The sequence below is a fragment of the Pleurodeles waltl genome, chromosome 2_2, assembly GCF_031143425.1.
Source record: "Pleurodeles waltl isolate 20211129_DDA chromosome 2_2, aPleWal1.hap1.20221129, whole genome shotgun sequence".
NCBI classification, from domain to species: domain Eukaryota; kingdom Metazoa; phylum Chordata; class Amphibia; order Caudata; family Salamandridae; genus Pleurodeles; species Pleurodeles waltl.
This window is the reverse complement of record NC_090439.1, coordinates 945176055-945203458: the sequence shown is the minus strand read 5'-3', so window position 1 is coordinate 945203458 and position 27404 is coordinate 945176055. Positions and strand designations below refer to the sequence as shown.

Below are 27404 nucleotides of genomic sequence, written 5' to 3'. Positions count from 1 at the left end.
CCCACCGCCGACGGGCCAGCGGTGTGGACCGCCATATTACAAGTGTGGTGGTTTGGCCTGTGCCAAACCACCACTTTTCCTTTCCTACCGCCAGGGTAGTCGGACCAATGGGCCAGGGATAAGCATCTCCGAACCGGAGGTATTATGAGCCTCCTTTCCACCAGGGTTTTTGTTGCATTCTTGTCGCCGGTAGATGACTCACCCAACCCCTCTACATCCAAGAGCCCTCCACCCCCTTCCCTTACAACATTCTCGCCCCCTGCTCATCATAGTAACCCCCCACCCACCGTACTTTCCCTCCACTACCCACACATATACTCACGCACCCAAACACACACACTTCCACACACTGACACACACGCACCCACACAAACAACCCGACACTCACTCACTCTTACAATACCCTTACACTCACACGCAAGCACACACAACACTCCCCAAATCCATACGCACACTCACACACACACACAGGCACACAAACAACACCGTTCCTTCCCCTCCTCCCCTTTTGGACAGTCACCTTACCTGGTCGTCGAGGTGGTCGTCCGGGAGGGAAGGGGTCCTGGCGCTTGAACGGCCGCCAGAACCCCATCAACACAATACCACCATGCCGTTTTTTGAACTGGAATACATCGGGCAGTGTTTTGTTGGCGTGGCAGTGTTGGCAGTGCAACCACACTAGACCGCCGACCGCCAGTACGACTGCTGGTGGTTTTCTGCCTGGGAAATGGCTGAAAGCAACCAGCATTCGTAATATGGCAGTCAGAGGACCGCGGTGCTGGAGATCTTTTGGCGGTCACCAGCATGGTGGTCGGCAGTCTTCCCCGCCGAAGACGTAATGAGCACCAAAGTGTATCTTCATTAAAAAAAAAACTTAGTTCCACTGCTTAGCTTCGTTTTTCCATGAAAAATATAATTACATAAAAGACAATTGTAGGCCTCTTCTGTCAGCCATATAGAAAATGTCGAACATTTTTATTCACATCTCCATCAGACAAAGGGGTTTGTGAATGAATAATGAAATGTCAACCAAAGAAGGATGAATTACCTCATCACCTCTTGAATGTCTTGACTTTAGGTCTCGTCATTTTTTCATATTCGTGTTTTCGAGAGTGGAGCAAAAACAATTGAATAAAGAAAAATCTAAAGGAAATATACACATGCCACATAATCAGATTCGAAAAGTGAACCATCTGAGATATACTAAAGGAGAAGATTCAAACTAAAAAAAAAATGGATAGACGTAGGATATAACACTGAATCTGAAACTCACAATCTGCCTACGAAAGGTACAATGTAGAATAGAGTTAGCACATGCACAAATTACCTCTCTACCATTTTGCTAAAAAACCTAATAGTTTTCTGGTTCACTCATCTAAAATGAACGGAATACGTGTCCACCTTATTTCATATTTCTGTAGATCCATTTAAATCACTGCCCTCACATGCCTTTATTTGTGAACAAAATGTATTTTTAAAAGGCTCCTTTTTTTTAGTTTTAATTCAAAATATTTAGCACATAATGAATCAAATACAAGCAATACACATATTAACCCATAATGTATAATGAACACACAACATTATATCAGGTTCTACACGAACAATACATCCTTTTGGGTGAATTAAACAGGATTAATTATTATTAAATATCGGCTCATTTTTTCTGTAGATTAGTTTTTTGGGGATTTTCAGTTAGAGACTTTTTGGAGCATTATGCCATAACAACATTCCAGTGAATAAAAAAACCTTTTAAAGTTCCGGTCCTTCTCCTTGTGGTGGTTTAGTCAAGCTCAAGTAAAACGTTGCAGAATGCATATCGGAATAAGTAGAGCTCAATAACTGGGGTTTTACAGCCTACTCTGAAAAATGCTCTATTTGAGGGGTTAATAAATGATTTGAAGAAAATTATTGTCTATGAATGCAACTAAGGGGTGATTAAAATAAACGTTTAATAAATGTGGAAAATCCACAGAGCATAGATCTACTCCAAATGTTTTCATTTTGCATTGGAATGAAACAACAGATGACAACAGTTATTGTGACAGTAAATCTGAACACAGGTGGGTCGAAGTCGAAGTACACTTCTAATAATTTAGGGACTCCTAAATACCCTGCTCATCTGCTCAAGTCAATGATTTCTATTGGTGTTGCTTCTTCTCTAGATGTATTCCCTTGTTTTATCTGCATTAGTGACTATGCCAGAGCTGTGCTTCAGCACATTGTTTCTTTTTATTCATATGCAAAATAGTTTTCCTGTGGAGAAAACAATACCCTCATATGACAATAAATATAAGGTTATTCCATTTCCACTTCTGTCGTGGAAACACTAACTCCAACCATTTTAGAGTGCTTTTATGTCTTGTTCAGGAAGGAAGAGGTCACACAAAACATTTGCAAAAAGCCAGAGAGGTTTTCGCTGTCCAAAATCATTTTAGGGTAGCTCTTACATCATTCCTGTTTATTCAGGTACCAGTTACTAACATTAGCACTTTAATTTATCACTACAAGATTGAGGAATTATCCGTGATGAATGAGAAATTAGACCTAAGGCATCAGGGGCAAGAGTGGGGAGAGGGGGGTGACGGATAATGAAAGAGGATTAGAGACAATGAATGTCGAAAGATGAATGGGGACAATAGACGAGGAATGAGGAATGATGGATAAGGGATGAGAGATGGTGGGTGGGATAAATTATGAGGGATGATGGATGTGGGATTATGGTTGAAGGAATGTGGATGATGGATGATGATGATGAGGAACGATGGAGGAGAAATGATGTGGGGTCTTGGTTGGCAGTCAGGGTACCCCCTGTCCAAGCAAGGACCCTCACCCTAGTCAGGGTAAAGGAGAATCACACTCAGTAACTCTCCCACACCCCCAGTAGCTTGGCATGAGCAGACATGCTGAACTTCGAATATAATGTGTTAAGTATTTGTACAAACACACATAGTAATACAGTGAACCCCTACAAAATGACACAACACAGGTTTAGAAAAATAGTTATTATGTTATCGAAATAAAGAAGACCAGATATGATAAAAATCCACAATACACAATTAAAAATATGAATTTAACACTTAAAAGCACAAAAATAGTGCCTAGAGGCACAAATGCTGTAAGTTGGTATTAAGCGGCGATGTGACGGAGTCGTTTCCTACAATGCAATGCCAATGGCGCCATTTACAAAGTCTTTCGACCCCAGGTACAGTACTTTAGCAAACAAGTAGAAAATGGGCCAGTGCACAGAGTCGGGGAGCAAGGCGTCGCAGGATCCGATGCGGTGTTGGTTCTGGTGCTACGTGACAGAAGGGCAGAAGCGTCAAACAGCGGCATCGGTTCCTTACTGTAGAACGGTGGAGGTGAAGCAGCGTCGGTTGCGAAGTCTGCCACTTGATTCCGGCAGGTACGAAGTCCGGCGAAGCCACAATGCTGCAGGGCGCCCTCACGGGGTCGCAATGACGTCACAGGGCCACAGGCGCTGCAATGGCATTAGATGTCACGGATGTTAGACTTACAACACTCTGAAGTCAGCGAACCCTGGCTGGATCAGCGACTGCAGCGACTCAAAGCATACAGGGTTGTCTGGGACATCGCACTTCTGCGAGGTCCACAGCCTCAGGACAGGCGGCGTCGCAGTTCCAGGCAGCGACATCCTTTATGAAGTTGTACGGCGTCGTCTGGCATTGTTAAACAGGTTTCTCTCCAGAAATTCACTTCCAGGGGCCCAGGAACTGGAATTCCCCCCCTAGCAAGCTTGAGTCCACAGCAGGCTGACTTATAACTGAGGCTTCAAAACAGGAGGCAAGCTCTACTCTAAGCCCTTGGAGATACCTCTCAAGCAGGAATGAAAAACAAAGTCCAGTCTCTGTCCCCTTGCACAGGCAGAAGCAGAAACTGCAGGAAAGCCCAGCACAATCACAGGCCAGGGCAGCACTTCTCCTCAGCTCCTCTCCAGGCAGAGCTTCCTCTTGAATCCTTGAACTAATGAGGTTTTGGGTCCAATACTTATACCCCTTTCTGCCTTTGAAGTTAGTGAACTTCAAAGCAATGTCTCTTTTGTTTGCAAAATCATGCCTTGCCCAGGCTAGGCCCCAGACACACACCAGGGGGTTGGAGACTGCAGTGTGTGAGGGCAGGCACAGCCCTTTCAGGTGTGAGTGGCCAGTCCTCCCTCCACTCCTACCACAGATGGCTCACCAGGATATGCAGGCTACAGCCCATCTCCATTTGGGTCCCTGTCTAGATGAGAGGTGCAAACAGCCCAACTGTCAACTGACCCAGACAGGGAATCCACAAACAGGCAGAGTCACAGAATGGTTTAAGCAACAAAATGTCTACTTTCAAAAACTGGCATTTTCAAACTCACAATCTAAAAACCAACTTCACAAAAAGATGTGTTTTTGAATTGTGAACTCAGAAGCCCTTAACTCCATATTTCTATCTGCTCTCAAATGGAATTCACACTTTAATAATATTTAAAGGCAGCCTCCATGCTAACCTATGAGATAGATAGGCCTTGCAACCGTGAAAAACTGATTTATTTGCAGTATTTCACTGTTAGAGCATGTAAAACACATCAGCACATGTCCCACCTTTAACATACACTGCACCCTGCCAATAGGGCTATCTAGGGCGTACCATAGTGGTGCCTTACATGTAAAAAAAGGAAGGTTTAGGCCTCGCAAGTGGGTACACTTGCCAAGTCGAATTGGCAGTTTAAAGCATGCACACACAGATGCTGCAGTGGCAGTTCTGAGCCATGTTTACAGGGCTACTAACATGGGTGGCACAACCAGTGCTGCAGGGCCTGGGACATTCTACTAGGGACATATTAGTAAATCAAATATGTCAGTCATGGATAGCCAACTGAACATACATTTTACACAGGAGCACTTGCACTTTAGCACTGGTTAGCAGTGGTAAAGTGTCCAGAGTATCAAACACAGTAAAACAGAGTCCATCACACATCAACAACCTGGGAAACAGAGGCAAAAAGTTAGGGGAGACCACGCCAAGGATGCCAAGTCTAACATACAGGCAATAGTTTTGTAGGTCGATATTGCTGACCTCAAATTAGTGAGATACAAATGATGATTATAGTTTAGTTGCAAGTTGGTAAAACTGTTCCATATGGGAAACACGATGGTAGGAATCTAAGAAGGATGGGAGGTCCTCTGAATGACACATTATTTGTGCTGGAGCTTCTTTGGGGATCCGCGGAGTGGTGACTATGACAGGATCTGACAAAAAGGTCAGCTATCTGTAGATTGTTTCTAAGATATGTACTCAACACTCATCGCTCCTGTACCTCTTGCAATTTCTTGTTCTTCCGCCTCTCAAAAGCAACACATGCCTGTGACTGTCTCAGACTGGCGATGTGAACGCTGTGCAAGGCTGCAGGCCAGTGCATACATGGCATGGTGGATATACAGAGTTGGCCTGAGAAATCGAATGCGGCCTCTTTGAAGTATTTTAAGTGCCTTCTTGGGTTGCAAAAGGGCCTTTTGAAGTGGCTCATAATGTATACTTACAAAAAGCACTTCAGTTGTAATAGTATTATATTTATACACACTCGACTAGAGAGCTTACATCTAGCTAAAGGGAAAAACGAAGGCCAACAATAGAATACACGTTATTAGAGACATTGGGAGGAAAAGCACACAATATTTTTTGCATCTTCTTTAGGATTTTCAAAGCAATTTACAATCAAAATTAAACAGATAGCTAATGCCTTACTCAAATATCGATCTATTTTGCACCATGGGCCACCTATAGATATTATGAGGTTTGGCTTTGCAGAATTCAGGCTACGGTCTGCGAGGAAGGTGTGCCTTTTGGGTTAGTGGTGATGTATGAACTATTCTTACTTTTTGCTTGTTCATTTTTTTTTTATCAAAGGTATTGCTCTGCATTATAACTGATGTGTGATTTCTCCCTAACTCAGTCCAATGATCATTTGCGAAAGCCAGTATACAAGAAGATAAATTGTGAATTAAAACAATCTTTCAATTCTAATTCACTCTTCCTAATTGTTTTGTAAATTTATTTCTGAAATTAGCTCAGACGTATGTATCCTCGACCCATCTCCTCATAAGTTGTCACTGCTCTTATCCTATTTACAAAACAAAATCGATAGGTGGAATGCTTGACTTAATTAGGATGCAATCTAGTGCATTGTGTTTTTGCTCACCATGCCATTCTAGGCAGATAACAGATTTATAGTCCTGCTCGACTAGGAAACGTCAACCCGAGCTGACAGACCAGGGTTCCTATAAGCAGAAACATAAGCAGTCCCAGACGTGTTTCTGCCTTCAGTGCCTCATTAGTGAGGTGCAGTTTTAGTCAGTTTAGATACTGCTTTTTGTGCACTGGGTGCTGCTGTCCAATTCTCAGTGCATGTGGTCTGACTGCTAAAAGATAGTAAAATTGCCTATTCCTCACATGGCACATTTAACTTTCCAGTAAACCCACGGTATAAGAAAATGTGCCAGTGGCATAGAAAGTTAAACACAACCTGTGGAGAACAACGCCCATTGTACTACTCACTAGGACACAATAAGAACAAGATGGCTTCAGGCCTACATATGTAGCCTGTCTCTGCATCTTTAAAGCCTGAAGGCAGACCTGTCAAAATATATCTTCTGTTGAAAGGGAAACCGTTTTTTAAAATATTAAGTAATTCACTCCTAAGTAAGACTTATAAAGCCCACGAGTTAGGGTGCCTGGTGTTTAGAAATGTGAGCATGTATCAATTTAATATTTGCATGTCCCTACAGTGGCAGCCCCCTCAAATGTATTTGTACTGTTAAGGATGTAACTAAGTCTATGAAGGAAATGCTAAAGTACAGGTAATATCTCACTTCTGTAGAATGAGTTTAGAATAAGCTACTAAGACACTTCAACCACTGTTCTAATATTTATTAAAAATGTTGAAGTTGGATTATTTATTATATACAGGAAAAGTAAGTGTTAAAAAGTTATACCTTTTCCTCTGAAGCCACCTCAGACATTGGTCTGCCTGTAGCGGGCCTGATAGTGCTGTTTTGAAGTTTGAACTATTTCAAAGCAGATATAATGGCACGGACCTTGCAGGATGGATGAGACTCAGCTTAACCCACACAGGCCAATTTAGGAATGTGTGTTGAGGAGAGGGGTCTTGTGATAAAAAAAAAAAAAACACTTTAACTATGCTTTAGTTTCAGTAGGGTAGCAATGGTCCTAGGACCAGTTTAGAATGGTTGATTGGGAGGGGACAGACTGTTACCTTAAACACACCCTAAGAATGCTAAATGCTCCCTTCAGAGTCAGGTGGATATTTTCTCATATTTTACTGAAAATGGTGCACTGGGAACAGTTTACAATGAGGCCAACAGGTGTCAGCCTTACCCAGTGGCTGGTGAATAAAACAAGAGTGGCACCTCACCACCAGCTTCTCAGAACACTTTCTGGGCCTGTAGTAGAACATAAGATGACTGGATCTGTGTAAACTGTGAGGAGACTTCAAGAACTGGACCTGTTCCACTTGTACGCAGCACTAAGAACTGGACTCCACAGGTCAGTTGGATGGCCCCCTGTGTGGCTACAGGAACATAACACGCTGTAAGAGATCTTGTCCCTGGAGTGACTAGCTGGCCAGTTGTCACTAAACCTACACTGCATGTTGCTGAAGTGTGTCCTGGTTCCTTAATGCATTCCCTGAGGTCCTGGGAGCCTTAAACTAGCTAAAAGAATCTACCCCAGAAAAGTCTAAAAATTTGGGACTAAGAAAACGTTTGGACTTCCAAGACCTCCGGAGCTACAACTGGACCCTGTGGCAAAGCTGTTTGGTTTTGAGGCAAATTTGTTGGATACATGTTGAGGCCTGCTCTACTTGAGGATTTTGAGATCCATAATAAAGACTAAGGGCCAGATGTAGGTAGGTATTAAATTGCGATTTGCAATTTGCGAGTCATAGCGACTCGCAAATTGCAACTCGCAATCCGAGATGCAGAAAGGTGTCTCAGACACCTTCTGCGACTCGCTATGGGGTCGCAAAGACCCACCTCATGAATATTAATGAGGTGGGTCGCAGTTTGCGACCCCATAGCGAGTCTAGGCACTCACAGGGATGGTGGCCTGCTGGAGACAGCAGACCACCATGTCCGTGACTGGTTTTTTAATAAAGCAGGTTTTTTTTCTTTTTGCAGCCCGTTTTCCTTAAAGGAAAACGAGCTGCAAAAAGAAAAAATTCCGAAAACATTTGGTTTCGGTTTTTTCAGAGTAGGCAGTGGTCTATAGGACACTGCCTGCTCTGAAAAAATATTTTTGTGGGCATTCACAAAGGGGAAGGGGTCCCATAGGGACCCCTTCCCTTTTGCGAATGAGTTACCATCCACTTCAAGTGGATGGTAACTGCGAGTTGGTTTGCGACTGCATTCGCGGTCACAAACCAACTCTGCATGGCAATGCGGTCGCAAATAGGAAGGGAACACCCCTTCCTATTTGCGAGTCGCAGCCTCAAATTGCGAGTCGGTACCGACTCGCAAATTTGAGGTTGTGCATCGCGTTCAGCATTTTGCGCCTCGCAAACTGCGTTTTTTGCCGTTTGCGAGGCGCAAAAGGCTTCCTACATCTGGCCCTAAGAGCCTTGTTTAGATTTCAGTGGATAGGTCACTCCATCACCATGGTGACAGGTAGCCTGTCCGCCAAAATCATAGCCTGATAGGATATAGTAGGATTTAGATTTCAGAGGACAGGCTATCCATCACTGTTGTGATGTAGAAACCCATTCACCAAAATCTAAATCAGGCCCTAATTCTGAAGGTAGAAAATTTGACCTAGTGAAGGTTGCAAGGTATTTGCCCGAAGTGAGAACTTGGTTGGTTGCAAAAGGTTAATTTCTCACACTCTGAGCTCTTCCCAAAACAAGTTGCTTCAGAGGGGTCTAATTCAATGGCTGTCTGGCTTCAAGAGGAATCCAGCAGATACAGCCTTCAACCTTGCCCTGCTAGCGGATTTAGACTACCATAAAAAGACTAAGTCCAAAAGTAAATATTTTCATCTTATCTGCTTGATATATCTGACCTAGGATCCATCACGATCAGCCTGAAATTGCACCTAGGTCTCTGTCATCTGTGTACATTGATTTCAGGTTCAAACTTTCCTCCTTGAAACTTTAAACATTTATGTTGCTTATCTTCCTTGTTGGCTTTTTGTCATTTTGCTATATTTGCCTTAAAATATTTTTCTTAATTTTTAAAACCCGGTTGTAGGATTTTTATTAAATTGTGTTTTGACCTTTTGAGTATTTCAAGGTTACTAAGTACTTTAGACTTTTGTATAAATTAATCTTGTCTACTCTGTGCCATAGCTACCAGAGGCTAAGCCTGGGTTTAAATTATACAAGCTGTGTGTTTGACATGACAGAACTTTGAGACTTGGGTAGGACTGAAGTCATCCCCAACTTATAACTAACTTTATTACACTTAGCATAGCCATTGCACTTAAAGCATATCACTTAGAAAAACAAAAAGGAGACACATTGAATTGTTTAATTAATCTCAACCACAAGAAATTACTGAGACTGCATCCAGTCCATCGTTTTTCTCTGCTATGTCAATCTAAACAGAGACTAGCAAGTCAGTTTATCACCTGCTCTCACAGCACTAGTCTAGTTTGAACAGCCAGACATGGTTGGCCCAGGCAGAAACACAAATAACACTAGATCAGGTAGAGCCTTCTTGTACCTCATCAATAAAGTGCAGGTTGAGTCCTATTGCATACTGAGCATAAACCCTACGCCCGAGCTAAGGTGCTTAAAGTGTGTCACTAACATAAGCAAAAATAAATAGAGCACAATGCATGCCAAGTCATTGACAATGGATAACATTAAGTCATGCACTTCACCAATTGTTTGCTTTTCTGATCATGATTATGCCAAATGCTTGTTTATTTTTTTTCATATTCTTTCAGCTGTAGTCATGAAAACTTGGAGCTATCACTAGTAGGCAAAAGGTTTGAGTAGATCTATCATTTTGTTGTTGCTGACATTTTCTGATGTAAGTGGGACGTGGTTGAAACTAATACAAAGCCAATTCTATTTGACGCAAATCAGAATTACAGGTTTGTATACCAGATTGCAGAAGTGTATTTACAAGTTGAGAGCCTCATTGACTGAAAATGGAGTATGTTGCACCATTGTAGTGTCAATGGAATTCTTATAGGAGATGCATGTAAATTGGCCAGCTGCAGCAGGAAACAGCCAATAGGTGTTTAGTTTGTAACAATGGAATTCCATAAAAATTATCTGACCTCTTTATTCCCCTTTGTCTAAAATATGTCAACACCTATGTTTCTACTTAGAGTAATTTAAGATCAACACATTGGACTAGCCATCACCTTCCTTTCTATCCTTTAGAATGCAGTATATTTATATATGTTCTGTCTACTCAGAGCAAGGTTATACTTTTTCTTAATTTGGGCTCTCATTACGAGTCTGGAAGTCTCATAACCGCCAGACTCGCTGTGGTAGTCCTACTGCCAACAGGCTGGCGGTGGGACCGTCATATTACGACTGTGGTGGAGCCACCACTGTCAGACCACCGACACCACCAGGCTGCCGTCAGCCAGCAGCCTGGCGGTTCAGATGGTTGTAATCCACTAGAGCAGCTCTGCCCTGGGGATTACGAGTCCCCATACCTCCAGCCTTTCTAAGGTGGTTTACACTGCAAAGGAAAGGCTGGTGGAATGGGGGCATCGGGGGCTCCCTGGGGTCCCCTGCACTGCCCATGCCCTTACCATGGGCAGTGCGGAGGCCCCTATGTACAGCCGGTTACGCACTCCACTGCCCGAACTACGGGCAGTGGAATGCGCTACAGGTGCTGCTGCACCCGCTGCCTGCCACATTGGCGCCTGATGTAGCCGGCGTCAATGTTTAGGCCCTGTACACTGCAGGGCCAGCGTATGGAAACACTGTTTCTGCACGCCGGTCCTGCTGTGAACTTTTATTAGGGCTGGTGGCGTTCAGGCCGCACAGGTGGCCTGAAGTTGGAACGAGTTTGGCGGACAGCCTTCGCAGCCTGTCAAACCCGTAATGAGGGCCTTCTGAAGACAATTCTGAAAGTCGTAAAGTAGATAAAGCACACAAGGTCTATCCTCATTCTATACAGTCTGAACAACTTTAAGGGACTTGCTATGTCTATTCATGCACGTCTGGATTTCTGTATTCACTAATTTAATTAGAAATGTAAAGTTACAGCTATGGTGGTCAAAATGTGTTGTGAAGAGTCTCATCAATGACTTTGCTAGGGATATTGTGTTCACTAAAACTAATTATTCAATGTTATTACATGGCAAGCTCAGTCTAGCTGTACTCATATAATTGTTTTTTCAAGGAGACTACTGACACAAAGCACAAGTATTAAATGCTTTATGAATGTTTGCTTCTCCAAAGCAGATCATCTGGAAATGCATATGGAAAAACAAAAGTTTTAGCATACCTCTTCATTCCCAGTATGTGTTCTGTTTGAGGGTAAGACCGTGATGCTCTTTGATAAATCTAATCCCTTACTTGGAGATAAGAAGGGGTGTGCTGTTGCATGCTAAACAGATATAAGGGCAGAATAACTGCCATCATTTAAATGTATATTAACTATATAGTTACACATATATTTAAGCTAAATATGTAGTATAACTTGACAAAAGAGAAAGTTGATCTTTCTGAAAACTAAAAGGATCTTGCATGGCCATCAGCAAGTCCTGCATACTGCCAGTTAGTGAGACCTCATCACCAGCCAGAATTAGTTAGTGACTATACTCTGAATCTATACCTAAACGTTGTCATTAAGGAATATCTGCCTGGCAGGAATTTAGGGTTTACACGCATGCTGCTGGACATTTGCGCCAGAGCATGTATTATGTACTGATGCACTCTTCCTGTTAGCAGACAGCACACCTTTAAACAGGTGCAGCGGGTGCAAACAGACAGTGCACCCTATTACAATCAATGTAAAGTCACACCTGCCCTAGGAGCAGCCCATTAGTGAAAGATGAGAAGCTGCCACTCCATCTTTCATTGTGCAAGTGGCATCTGCCTGCATTTCAAAGGGTTGGGGAGAGATCCCACTGCAAGCAGGTGCAGTGCTCAACTTTCCTTCTCCAGAGTGCTGCACATTAGACAGTACTCTCTTAAGATAATACCACTAATCCATGTATGTAGTATTAAGAAGGTGCGCACTAGTGTCTGTAACCCTTTCTTTAATAGAACAGAGGTCCAAAGGCCCAGAAAGTGGGTGCACATGCCTGTTACACCACTAGTACACTTTATGTATTACAGGATCTGTGTCAGAAAAAAAGTACTATGGATAACAAGAACAATTGGGAATCTGAGACGGATGTTGCCAGAAATCTCTCTTTGATTATATAATTTGGTGGTGAATTATACCTACTTGTCTAATGATCTTCAAGGTTGTTTGCATCTGGGTTTTACCCAACACAACGAGATAGTCAACACTTTCACTGCTGTGAGAAATCATTTTTTTCCATTCCAAAGAACTTTAGGCTTGGACAGTTTGCAGATTTTCAGTGGGTTTTGACTCTCTGGACTGTTATTTTTTTTAATGAATGAACATGTATAAACCTATGTGTCCTCCCCTGTAGTTTTATTTTACTGTAAATATGAAAGCACAAGCAGTGTATCCAAGTGGTCGTATTATCATCTGTATGCCGTGAAGAAGTGGAAATTCAGATTATTGCTCCTAATGTTTGCAACTTTCACTCTCAACACCTCCTGTAGAATGTCATAGTATATCCCTATCTCTTTCTCACATTTTAACATATTTGATCATCCACTCAGTCAACTCATTTTGTGTTTAGTTTTATGCACGAGTTCCATTCTTTACCACTCACAAAGGCAAAAACAATAGCTAGTAATGAAGATTGAAAAAATAAACAATAAATGCTTCTGTGGGTTCTGTGGAAAATGAAGAGAAACATATTTATTGTGTACTGTTAAGCCAACCAACAAGTGAAAGACAGCCTGTAAAACATCTATGGGCTTTCTCTAGAGTCTGAAACACATTTATGCAGAATTGTGTTATCTGTGATTCTACTTGCGTTGTCATTTTTATCAGTATACACTATGATGTATGTTAGACATGTCATCCTTGGTGTGGTCTTCCCCCAAACCGTTTGCCTTCCCCTCTCCTGTGTTTTGTATTCATTTTTGTTCGCTTTAGGACTCAGACTGCTAATCAGTGCTAAAGTGCTTGTGCTCACTCCCTAAAACGTGGTACAGTTGGCTTACACCTTATTGTTGTATTTAATGTACTTGTTAGTCCCTAGTACATGCTGCTAAATGCACCCAGGGCCTGTAAGTAAAATGCTACTAGTAGGCCTATAGCACTCATTGTACCAGTCACTAAAGTAGTATTTTTAGAACATGTCTCATGCCTGCCACAACAGCCTGTAGAGCAGTTTTAAACTTCCAATTCGACCGGGCAAAATCAACATTTTGCAGACCTAACCCTTCATTTTTAAAACATATGTTTCTCTTAGGGGATACCCTAGCCAGCCCACAAGGCAGTGTTGACTGCAGTTAAAAAGTAGGCCAGGTGTTTTTAGGTTTTACATGTCCTGGTAGTGAAAAAACCCTCAATTAACTTTCCACTACTGCAGGGCTTATCTCTCCCATTGGATAACATTGGGTTATGCTATCACATTTAATAATTGCTAACAGTGATTGGAAACAAATAGGAATGTCAAGTTTGGACTCCAATGAATTGTAATTTAAAATCCTGTTTAATAGTATAATTTGATTTTTCGTAACAATTCTGAAAATGCCCCTTTCAGAAAGTTGTTGTTTTCTTCTCTTGACCATTTAGTGCCTGCTACCTGGGTTTTGGACTATATGAATGTGAATAGCTTGGCAGTTTTCCTTTGTGTATTCCTCCCAGACAGTCAGACAAAGGGGTACTAGGAGTTGGCTGTTCCCTGCTCCACTTACACTTAAAAGGGTTGCCTCCAGCAAACAAATAAAGGGATTTGACACCAGTCTTTTATCACTGCAGACTACTTGGAGCCTTGACAGGGGACGGGAAGAACTTTGCAGAGCCAGATGTTGGGGCAGCCAGGGTGTCATTGCCATGTCAAATGCTGGCACCAAGTGTAAATATTGAACCTCCTGAACAACTCCTCACTACACTCTCGAATCTGGGGACTACAGAGGAAGGACTGCTTTGTTCCCCAGAGGAATGCTCTGCCACTCCCTGATGACTGCCTGCTGCTTCAGGGCTGCAATGATCTCCAGGGGATTACCCTGCTGCTGAGGCCAATCCTGCTCTCTGTGAAGGAAGACTGGACCTGCTCCCTTCATCCAAGGCTAATGAGGTGTCAGTTAGCTGATCTCTGGTTCCAAACTACAGGGACACAGCAATCTCCAGAGCCCTTCCTGCAACTGCCCAGTTGACCTACTACAACTGGACCTGCCTGAACCTTGCTGGTGTCTGCTACAGTGAGTCCTTGATTGCCAGAATGTGCCTCCCCAGTTCCTAGACTCTAGGCTGGGATCATCATGCACTCTTCTGAGAGAAAAGGACAAATCCTGAAGTTTTGGGCTCTTTGTGACAGCAAACAGGTCTGTTCATGCCAAGGCTTTGCCGCCTATAACAACTGCCAGCCTGAATCTCCAGTGACCCAGACTCATCATGCTACTGCGACTGTCAGCGATGATCAGCAAAGCAAGATCTGAACTTTGCGCTACAGGAACGACCATGGCGACCGCCAACACAAAGTCCTAGAAACTATGGCCTGCGATGCCGACTGGATCTTTGCGTTACATCGATGACCGTGTGCGATTCCTGATGCAAGGCCTGCTCTTTGTGCTACATCGACAACCATCTTTGATGTTCTCCCTGCTCCTTGCATACTCTTCTCTTGTGACTGGGACTCTTTACGCCAGACTCTTTGAAGGTAACATTTCAGCACAACTAACCTGGTCCCTGCATCCAGCCTGGACTCCAATGCAGTTGGCCTGAACCTTTGACTTTTCGGTGGTCTAACATGGCCAGATGACTTCAAGTGCCACTTTGTGCTTTAGGTGCGATACGTACCTAGAAATTGCATATCTCCTGTTCTACTGATTGAATTTGTGTTATTTTATTTATTAGAAATGTATTCTACTTTTCTAAGTTAGTTTGGGATTTTTTTCTTTTTTTGTGTTTTTACTTTTTTACTGTTTGTGTGCTGCATTAATACTTAATACAATGCCTCTAAGTTAAGCTTGTCTCTTTAGTGTCAAGGTACTAAAAGGTTAGCTGCATATTTTCTTGAAATGTGCCAACAAGTGCATCTTTTTACTCTTGCAGAAACAATACATTTTGTACCTATATAAACATTTCAATCAATCGAACAGTCAGGATTTGTATAACGGTGTTAATCAGCCGATAGGGTATCCAGGCACTTGCAGGTCTCGGGAGGTTCATTTGAACAGCCAGTTCTTGGAGTGATGGTCCGTGCTGCATGGGGAGGATGTTCCAGGTTTTTGCAGTGACATGGAAGTGGCATCCTCTACTTCTGCTTTGGTGTAAATTTTCCTTAAAATGTAACCCTTTAGCATCTGATTAACAAGAAGGAAATAAGAGTTGAAATAGGCTGCAGGAGAGGGAAAAAAAGAACATCAGAGTATTGGAGATATAATTTAGAAGGTGTGCAAACATTTGAAGAATTGGTGCTGCCACAGAGTTTAGAGTGGTAGACTATTAGAGAGACAGGCATAGAGAAACAGTTATCCTTGTGTGCGAATCAACTTACAGAGACTGATACACAGGCACTAAATATACAAGCTAGCACAAATAGAGAAAGAAGGAAATCGACATGGCAAAAAGATCCAAGGTCAGATGCATGGATATTTTCTGTCCACTGCTGGATTTCAGAGAAAGTTTGATTGAAAAGTGTAATCGGTTTTAGGCCACTCCTTAGAGACTCACTTCTTCTATATGAAACCAATACTTCAGTTTCAAGGCCCAATCAATCACTACCTTAATTGACTGGCACATAACTATTTGTCAGTAATGAAACTGTGCTTTCTGCATACATATTCCGTCCGTTGGATCTTTGTGTGTAACACTGAATCCCCTCAGCCTTGCTTGCAGACTCACTATGTCCCCCGCTTGAGGTATCTTCAACAGAGGTTGGGCCTTGAAACAGCACGACAGCCACCTATCATTGCAGGCATCCAATCTAACCTGTGTTGGAAAATGGGTTATTGGTAAGGGCAGGTAGGTACCTACACTTAACAACAAGCCACTAACCTCCACTTAGGTCCAGTTAGGTCTCAGTAAATTAAACCCAGCTTAACCCTTGGTAGCTTGGCAACGAGCGTCAAGGCTTTAACTTAGGAGACAGAGTGTAAAGCATTCAAATATCACAAAACAGTAATTAAATAAAACACAGGAAACAGTTTAACAATCCAAAACCAATTTATAAAAATAGATTTTATTTTGATCTCTAAAATGACACAAAAATGAATACAATCGGATAAGGGGAACCGGAGATATGAATTTTTAAAGAATTATTGTTTTTCAGAGCCTAGAAACAAAAAGCGCCAATCGGGTCATCTGGTTGCACCTCTACTGGGGCAAAGTCAAAGTTTAAGGCCGACCGCGATGGAGCCCTGCTCGGCTACAAGCCACGGGAGGCCTTGGTTAACTGTTTACCTTCACACTTAGGCCCTGATTCTAATGTTGGCGGGTGGCGGGAACCGCCAGAAGACCGTACCGCGGTCGAAAGACCGCGGCGGTCATTCTGGGTTTCCCACTGGGCTGGCGGGCGACCGCCAAAAGGCCGCCCGCCAGCCCAGTGGGAAACAGCCTTCCCACGAGGACGCCGGCTCCGAATGGAGCCGGCGGAGTGGGAAGGTGCGACGGGTGCAGTGGCACCCGTCGCGTATTTCAGTGTCTGCTACATAGTGGGGCCCTCTTACGGGGGCCCCTGCAGTGGCCATGCCATTGGCATGGGCACTGTAGGGGCCCCCAGGGGCCCCACAGCACCCCCTACCGCCATAATGTTCCTGGCGGGAGACCCGCCAGGAACAGGATGGCGGTAGGGGGTGTCAGAATCCCCATGGCGGCGGAGCGCGCTCCGCCGCCATGGAGGATTCTCAAGGGCAGCGGAAAGTCGGCGGGAGACCGCCGACTTTCCGTTTCTGGCCGCGGCTGAACCGCCGCGGTCAGAATGCCCAGCGGTGCACCGCCAGCCTGTTGGCGGTGCTACCGCGGTCATTCGCCCTGGCGGTTTTTACCGCCAGGGTTAGAATGACCCCCTTAGTGTCTTTTTCGGAGATTTTCTACAGTGGGACGAACCTGCCAGATCAATCCGACCTCCTGGAGCCCTTCTGCGGATACGCGTTGCGGGAATCCTCAGTGGAGATTTTTACCTTCGGACTTAGTTGTTTTTTCTAGGTGAAAATCCTTCGACCGGGGGAAACCTGGATCTTGATCCGACGTCCCTGGAGCCCTCCTCGGATACGCTGGCTGGGGGGTCCCGGTCAACTTTTTACCTTCGGACTTAGTCTCTTTTTTGGAGATTTTCTTTACCGGGATGAACCAGCAAATCAGGCCGGGTTGCGGTTGAGGCAAGCCGGCTAGAGTTGCTGTGGCGGGTCGGACCCTCCATTGAGCTTTTTTTCAAAAGTTCTCCAAATTTCTCCAAACTTCTGGGGCTTCTCCCAGATGTCCTTTTAAGGTTCTTTTGAGGTCCACAGCTCACCCCAAGGGTCCAGAAGTTTTGAGATGGTCCTTGGGGGGTGTGGACTACAACTTCCAGAAAGCACCTGGCGCAAACTCCTTTTTGGCCACTGGACAGTGGTCAGCTGGTCGCTTTCTTCAGTAGTTGGTGCAGGGGACTCTGGTTAGCAATTTTTCAACTGTAGCAAACAGGGAGTCCCTCCTTGAACCAGTTGAAGCCAGGCAAAGTCCTTCTTGTGGCCAAGCCCAGGTGTGCAGCTGGTGCAGTCCTTCTTCTTCTGTAGTTCTTCCTTGTTTGATGTGGTAGGGAACTGAGGTGTGGGTGCAGGTCTGCCAGTTTTATCCTTGCTCCTAGGTGAAAATCAGGGGTGTCCTCATTCTCCAATCAGGTGCAGGGTCCTTCCCCCTGTGATGACCACTTCCTGGGAAGTGTGGCAAAAATCAATCCCAGGAGGCAACATTCTCCAAAAATCCATCATGGCTGAATCTGATTTTTGGAGGTTACATCTGGCTGAGCCCACCCACTGGTGTGGCTAAAAATCATAAACACCCCCCCCCTCCTGCCCTCTCCTAATCTAATCAAGGGTGCACCTAGTTGTCTGGGGGTGCTGGATGTGGGGGTGTTGCTGGTTGCTCCAAATGTCCTTCTCTGCCTTTGAAGACCAGTTTGGCAGCCCTCCCCCTTCCTGCCTCACCATCTGCTGAGGGGAGATTCCCTCCCACAGGCAAATTCCTTTGTGTGAAGCCAGGCCACTTCACACCTCATCAAGGCAGCCTGGCCAGGCTAACAAGAGGCTGGCCAATCAGAGCACAGCAGCAAAAACAATGCAGGGCTGAAATTGGCAACTTTTCAGGTAAAGTTTAAAACTCTTTACCTGAACAAGTTATATTAAATCCCACAACTGAAAGTTGTGGGATTTATTATAACAATTAATTTGATACCAAACTCTTGGTATCCATCATTTAAGGGGACTTTAAAAATTAAAATAAAGTCTCCCCATTCTAGCTTATGGAGGCCATTCACTACAATGAGGGAAAAACGAATTTGGCTGTTTTTACCTCATCAGAGCTTATAAAACTATTTTTATAAGGTCCCTGCTTATAGTTACATGGCACCCAGCCCTAGGGGCACATAGGGCACACCTTAGGGGTGACTCATGTGTAAAAATAAGGTAGTTTAAGACTTTGGACCTACTTTTAATTCCAAAGTCGAATTTGCATATAACTTTAATTTAAAAGCAGCCAGCAAGGCAGGCCTGCCTTTAAAATGACACTGGGCACCTCAGCAGTGCACCTATGGGTGCACTACCTATGCTATGGTCCCTATACCTACATGCCCTACCATATACTAGGGACTTATAGGTAGGTTAACTTAGCCAATTATAATTAGCCTAATTTGCATATCCATTTTCCACAGAGCACAGGCCCTGGGACTGGTTAGCAGTACCCAGGGCACCATCAGAGTCAGGAAAACACCAGCAAAATGTGGAAAATGGGGGTAAAAAGTTAGGGGGCCTCTGCAATCAGCCCTGTTTTCTCACAACCTGGATCAAGTATGATGACATTATAGTTCAGACATGCTTTCCAATCTACATAACACATAATCAGTTTAGCTGAAATCAAACAACAAAACCCAATATCCCAGTTACTGTACTCAACAAATTGGTATGGTTGTGAGCAAAATAATTAAATTTAAATATTCTTACTGAATGGATAAGTCATATTTGCAAAGTGCTACATACATAATCCGGGGCGGCACTGTTGTATTCTGATTTGCAAGCCAACAGAAACTGTACACCAGGACAAAGCATTGCATCTTCAGGTGCCTCTGTTTCCTACAGTCGACTACACTTAGGAAACAGTGAACACCAGAACTGGGAAGAATGAAGAGAGAAGCTTAACTTGCATTTGCTTCATATTGGCAAGCAGTTACGCTCTTGACTTTGGAATCAGGAGTTCATCTAATCATTGCTTTCTCCAACTGGGCAAAGGTGATTTTGAGCAATTCAGTTGCTTGTTATGCCATAGCGCCCTCCGATAAAATGAATTGGATAGGCTTAGAAACCATTTAACCTGTTATAATCTTAGGTGAGGTAAAAACAAATAAGTACATTAATTATTATTAGTTTTTACAGTCTGTTCCCCACATCTTATTTCTGTCACAGCTATTAGTGCTACATAAATTCAAAATTGAGCGAATGCCTGACTGGCAGACATAGCATGGAGGAAGTTAGGTGACACAGTTAGTCAGTACTACAGTTATGGGTGTGGTGGACTATAATGCAAAATCCCCAGAGGGAGCTTTTCCATGAGAAATTTCCAGAGGTAAACTTAGCATGTGACACCTAAAGCAAATTAGCACCATAGCACCAGTCAAAGAGCATGGACATGTGAAATCCTGATCAAAAAGTGAGGGAATGTGACAGTCAGATCTGAATTAACGCATATTGCTTAGTGTTTGAGTAAGAGAGAAGAGACTATGGAAGGGGTACAGGAAAGGATTATGGAAGGTAAAAGCAGAAGAAGAGGGTTATGGATAAATAATTGTGGGGAGAGAGGGAGGAGTATTAGTTTTATGAGATGTAATATGGGGAAAGTGTGTTTAGAAGAAAGTGTATCTAACAGGGGTATGGACATAAAGTATTGACTTGAGTATGGAAAGAGGCTATGAGCAGAGAATGTCATGGCCAGTGATTAATGAGTATACTTTGAGGGTCATAGGAAAGAGGAGTTTTGCAAGTATAAATAAGGTAAGAGTGGCAAAGGCAGCTAGGTATGTTCAGAGGGCTACTGTTGAGTAATATGGGCAGATGGGTATAGGCAGGCATTAAAAGCAATGGAAGTGGCATGCCTTAGTGGTACCCTTTTTGAGTCACTTCCCTACATCAGTCTTCATGTCAATACATTCAACACCCACTGAACCTGGTGGGACACACTAAGCCCAAATATTATATTGACAACTGTAACTGAAACTCATCGCATGATTATAAGGGGTTGTATATATATATATTATCAGATTATGAAAGTGACACCATCAAAGTTCTGTAAGTATGCCTTTGTGAATTTCCTGCTTTGCATTTACGTGAAAGAAAGGCATCCCCTGTGTCTGCTGGGCTATGCTGAGATCATCCTTTATATGGAGTGATGAATTATCCACTGACAACTGTGTTTAGGTGTGGTGAATGGCTGTGGAACTGTCTGGTAGTTGATTACATCGATCGTCAATACCAACAACGGTCATGCTCCATTTTTTCATTGTGACTATTTCTCTACTTCTCCATTTGTCAATTTAATTGGGTGGTTGTTCTGTAATTGTGAGATGAGAGGTAGTTTTCCCTTCTGCTGAAGGTCATGTGCCCACCTACGTACCCATCTGAATAATTTACTATGTGTGGGCAGGCCAATGCGATGATACAGACAACAATGTGGATCATGTTTTAAGTTAGATGAATTGAGTGATGTTCGATGACACACAGTTGCCTCTGGTTATCAGCTTTATGCTCAGAGCCTACTACTAGAGACCCCTTCCAGTAGAATGTTGTGATAATGGACAAAGTGAGCATCATGTCTCTGTGACTTCCTCATGCTTGCTAGAACACTGACAGTAAATTACAGATGTGCAGTGCTCACTTGTCAGTGGGTCTTTGACTCATGGGACTAAAGCGGAAGGTAACTACTGTGCCACATTTGCTGATGCTGCAACTACTCCTACAGTGCAAAGCCATTTTTAGATACAGAGACAAGAATGCTAATTTAGAGGAGATACAGCTCTGTGATGATATCAACTCCTCATATTTTTAGTAGTCTTATAGAATGTTTGATCAAGATAATTTTCAAATGTTCATCTCAAGGGAACCTGGAAGCATACCACCATACAACCTTCCTCAGTAAACATTCCGCAGACCCACTGATCTGTCTAACTACAGGCTCTTCTCCCATTGACCATACCTTGCCAAAGTCCTGGAAAAACTACTCAACTCATACCTCCAACATTACCTCAAGAGCAGTCTCCTCTTTGACCTTTCTCAATTTTGTTTCGGAACCAACCACAGCATGGAGTCAGCGTTCATTGCTGCCAAGGTTGACATACACCTCATCACTGACAAGGGAGACATGGCAACCCTTATCATATTGGACCTCTCTGCAACTTTCAACATCATCACTCACCCTATCCTCAACCCGAAGCTCCATAAAGCTTGAATCCATGGCCTTGCCCTTCAATAGATTCACTCCATCACCAGAAGCTCTCAAACACTCTGCCCCACCTCTTTCCAGTCATACACCACATAGATGATCTGTGACACCCTTCAGGCCTCCTCCTAGAACCTTGCCCTCTTCAATGTCTACATGGCCCTTCTTACCACCTTTGTCCAATCCCATGGCTTCAGCATCATCTCCTATGTAGATGACATGCAACTGATCCTCTCTCTCGAAAGACACACCTGCCACACAATCCATCTTCCTCACATGCACGTCCAGTATAGCAGACAGGTTGTACAGAGGATTCCTCAAGCTCAATGGTGAGAAAACCATAGTTGTACTGTTCAGCAGGCACACCTCTCTATGGTCTCCTAACTGGTGACCTGATGATCTAGGACAAGCACCCATTCCCATTATTATCACCTGGAACGTGGCCATCATAATCGATGGCCAAATCTCCATGTACCCAACCAAGTCAACACAGTAGCAGCAAGTTGCTTCCACACCCTCACGATACTCAGGAAAATACTTCACGTGGTTCCCAATGGACACTCACAGAATAACACAAATCCCAATCACCAGCCGACTAGACTACAGCAGTGCTCTCTAAGTAGTCATCTCTACCAAGCTGAAGAAAACACAGCTGCTAGATTCATACTCAACCCTCCTCCACATATACACATCTCTATGTACCTAAAAGGCCCCCACTTTCTCCCCATCCAGAAATGTTCAACCTTCAAACTCCTCACCCCTGTCTAAAAGGCATTGAACAACCTGGGCCCAGCCTAACTCAATGACCACACCCACTTCCACATCCCATCCAGATACCTCAGCTCAGGAAGCCTACTCCACTCCCACAAGCCCTGCATCCCTTTCACTAACGTGGGAGTATGCATTGTCTCCCACATCTCCCCCAAGACCTGGAAGGAGCTACCCCACCCCATCAGAGCAGCAAACGCCCCCCTTGAACTAAAATAAAATCTGAAGACATGGCTCGTCCACTATTCTTCTCTCAGACAAACCTGCTTGCACCTTCTAGGGCACTTGGATACCCTCCCAGGTGATTTCCGCACCATATAAATTCTAATAACCAAACACAACATAACATAACATAACAAACACCATAAACAAACAACATAAAATAACATATAACATAACATGGAAACCCTCCACAAATTTCCTTTGTGTCAGTCATTACAAAGACCTAGAGGTAACCACCACTGAAAACAAACAATTGAAAAACTTGAATGATCCAACCTCTCTATCTATGACTAAAGTACAGATAGATGCCCTTACAGAAATGGTCCCATATTTGTCATGGTTCCTCTTTCCTCCCTATATTGGCCTGTCTGGTTTTGATGGCTTTTCGGACTTTACTAGTTATTCCCCAAAAGCATATTCTGTAGATTAGAACAGACCAACTTAACTTTCCACTAGATCCATTATCAATATTATTAGACCTGGCATCCTTGGTGTGGTCTCCCCTGTCTTTTTGCCTCTGCTTTCCATGTTTTGACTGTGTGCTGGACTCTGTTATTGCTGTTTTTGGTACTCTGTGCACTTTACCACTGCTGATCAGTGATAACGTGCAAGTGCTCCTGTGTAAATGATATGTGTGATTGACTTTTCCATGATTGGCATATTTGATTTGCTAGTGAGTCCCTAGTAAGGTGCACTAGAGGTGCCCAGGGCCTCTAAATCAAATGGTAATAGTGAGCCTGGAGCACTGGTTGTGCCTCCCACATTAGTATCCCTGTAGACACGGCTCAGACCTGCCACTGCAGTGTCTGTGTGTGCAGTTTTAAACTGCCAATTCAACTTGGCAAGTGAACCCACTTGCCAGGCCTTAACCTTCCCTTTTTCTTACATGTAAGACGCCCCTAAGGTAGACCCTAGGTAGCTCCATGGGCAGGGTGCAGTGTATGTTTAAGGTGGGACATATACTAATGTGTTTTATATGTCCTGACAGTGAAATACTGCCAAATTCGGTTTTCACTGTTGCAAGGCCTATCTCTCTCATAGCTTAACATGGGGGCTGCCTTTAAATAATATTAAAGCACAGATTTCCTTTGGGAGTACCCACTTGCCAGGCCTAAACCTTCCCTTTATATACATGTAAGGCACCCGCAAGTTAGGCCCTAGGTAGTACATGGGCAGGGTGTAGTGTATGTTAAAGGTGGGACATGTACTGATGTGTGTTACATGTCCTAACAGTGAAATACTTCTAAATTAAGTTTTCACTGTTGCAAGGCCTATCTCTCTCTTAGGTTAATATGGGGGTTGCCTTTAAATATCCTTAAAGTGCAGTTTCCCTTTTAAAGCAGATAGAAATATAGAGTCTGAGGTCTGTGAACTCACACATTAAAAATGTATCTGTTAGTGAAGTTGGTATTTAGATTGTTATTTTGAAAATGCCACTTTTAGAAAGTAGGCATTTTCTTGCTTAAACCATTCTGTGACTCTGCCTGTCTGTAGATTCCCTCTATGGGTCAGAATGACAGTTGGTCTGTTTATGAATCTCCTCAAGACAGTGACAAAAAGGTGTAGCCTGCATATCCTGATGAGCCATCTGAGCTGGAGTGGAGGGAGGAGTGATTACTTAAACCTGAATGGGTTGTGTCTGCCCTCACACAATGCACTCACCAACCCCCTGGTGTGTCTGGGGCCTAGCATGAGTAAGGCAGGATCCTGCAAACAAAAGAGACTCCCCTTTGATGTTTGCCTACTTCAAAGGCAGAAAGGGGTTATAGTATTAGACCCAAATCGCCTTCCCGACTGGAGAAGAAACGACGCACGGCCTCACTTGCAAGTAAGAAATTGATGCATCGCTGACTTTTCCGATGCACGATTGCCCGTGCGGCTTTATTTTTGATGCAAACCAGGTACTGTGTAAATCAACATTTATATTAGTTCCTACGGAGTAAGATTCTTATTCTTTTAAAAATTCATATCTTGACTTGTGTATGTTGGAGTTTTGTCATTTTGGTCTTGTTTGATTTAGATAAATATTGTCTATTTTTCTAAACTGGTGTGGTGTCCATTTTGTAGTGTTTTCACTGTATTACTGTGTTTGTTTGTATAAATACTTTACACAGTGATTCTGGGTTAAGCCTTTCTGCTCATGCCAAGCTACCAAGGAGGTGAGTGGGGGTTAACCAGGTGTGTTTCTCCTTTGTCCTGACTAGAGTGCAAGTCCTTATTTGGACAGGGGGTAACCTGACTGCCAACCAAGAGGGGAGTGGCCATGAAGCGGAAAAGAGGCCAAACACTCCTGACTCCTGCTTGAGGAAGTGGTCTTACTCTTGCAATCAAGGGCTCAAGGACTACTGAATCCTGCTGCCACTTAGGTTCTGGAACTGCTCTCATTGAGTTAAATGGTTGGATTTCTGTTTGTCTGCTAAAGGACAAAAACAACTCCTGACTCAAAGAGGGCCTGCTTGACCACAGAGGACTGGATTCTACAGGGAACCTGACTGGAGACAGACCTGATGTAATGAAGATTGCCCTGGGGAGCTAAGGACTCCAAAACTGACATGAAAGAACTTTCCCAGTAGTTGGAGAAAAGTAGGACTTTGTCACTTAGTCCACCTAAAAGGACGAGAACAAGGTGCTGATTTCGGTCAAGCTGTTAACCTAGTCAAAGATTTAACATTCTGACTTAGTGTCTGAAATGGAAATAGAAAATTTACAGCTGGTCAAGGTTGAGAGCTGCATCAGTAGAAGGTCCTCTTGAAGTCAAATAGCTGTTGGATGATGTTCTGCTTAAAACGTTTGCTTTGGCAGGGAAAGCTTGATGCATACAAAAATCATATTTCATGCCCCCAGCACCCTGTGTCCACCAGTCTTTACATGGTAAAACACCAACCATGACCCCAGCAGTCTAGACACCGCGAGGGTCATAATGAGGGCCTCAGTCTCTTCTTTGGAGCTCAGAATCCTCCGGTGTAGCAAGCCTCTAAGCTGTATTCAACAACGTCCTCTCAAAATCAGATAACTTTGCAGCAAGGTCCTGTGGTCCGACCATGGCGGTAATGCCACAGTTGAATTGTCGCAGTCGGACCACTGCTTTGGCGGTGGTCCGACCATGACCCTGGCGGTACAGAGACCGCCAGGGTCATAATGAGGGCCTCAGCGTCTTTTTTGGAGCCCAGAATACTCCAGTGTAGCAAGTCTGGAAGCTGTATTCAACAAATTCCCCTCAAAATCAGATAATTTTGCAGCAAGGTCATGCTGATGCCCCAGAGGCCTAGGAAGTCCTAATACAGTGGTGCAGTTCCGCTTGGTCTCTTCTACAACCCCCACGGATTCTGGGACCACATTAAGAGGCCAGGACTCACTCCAAAAGAGGCCACCAGTACTTCCAGTTCAGCTCTAGATTCTACTGGTCAGCTGGTCACTTCAGGAAAAGGCCCTCATGCAGCTGGTTGTCTCCTCTAAGCCCCACAGAAGTCCACTTCTAAGTCTTGAGTAGAGGTGGGAGCAAGTTAAGTCTCTCAAGTCTCCACACAGGTAGTAGACATCAGGTTGAGTCCTATTCTGTTCTTCCTCAGGTCCGAAGAGTGTTTTGATATGCCGGGGGCGAGGTGCAACTTTTTTAGGCTTCACTAGCCAGTGGGTTGGAATGACTCCTGGACACTACCTAACCAATGAGGGAAATGTTCCTAACCTTCCCATTTTTGCAGCACGCATTTTGCCTCACTGCAAACTACCCACATAGTACTATTCAGAGTTAATTCTAGCAGAGTAGAACCTTCCTCCTCTCAAGGTGTCTGGTGTCCCAGCTAGAGGTGTGTCTAGGGAAATTAACAGTCTTCTCCTCCTCAGCTACAGCAAACTGATGCTGGGCATAGCTGCCCCTCTCACTGAGATGGTGACCAGTTGGCTACAATTGCCCCAAGGATCAAAGGACTTCTCTTCTACAGGTTTCCCTCTAATAAATATGAATGGGCAGCCCTCACCCTGGTCACTTTCAAGATAAAGAAGCTGCTGAACACCCTCAAACTATACTTCCTGAAATAAGGGAAGTCACATACCACAAAATGTGGTCTTCTTGCCAAATGGGCTAAGCTATTTTTCTGCTATGAGAGCGGTTTTCACTCCTCTATAAAGGAAAACTATGGGCAGGGGCAGCTGCTGTCAGGCTAATGCTAATTAGCCTACTCGAGCTTCAGACAGGCAAAATCTAGTTTTTTAAAAGTTGTTTTTTATATGTATCAAATGTCCAGCTTCATCATTATATTAGACTGTTAATAAACATTCAAATCAGTAGTTGATTCATTTTATTAGCATATCCCAAACCAAAGTTAGCAAAACAATAATATTTCATTTGAATCCTAATTTTCTGCATAGGACCAGCCACAGTACTATACAGTGAAAATAGCTTCTTGGGGCTAGTCACTGTAGGAACATGGCAACATGTATTCTATTTTTAAATATTATGAATCTTACCTTCTGTGCGACAAGGCCTACAGTATGATGACATAT

General features: G+C 43.7%; 1 protein-coding gene across 1 annotated transcript in view; it reads left to right on the top strand.

Moving 5' to 3' along the window:
• Positions 1-27404, top strand: part of CSMD3 (CUB and Sushi multiple domains 3) — a 2682374-nt gene that overhangs the window by 699048 nt on the left and 1955922 nt on the right. The gene's annotated exons all lie outside the window — the stretch shown is intronic.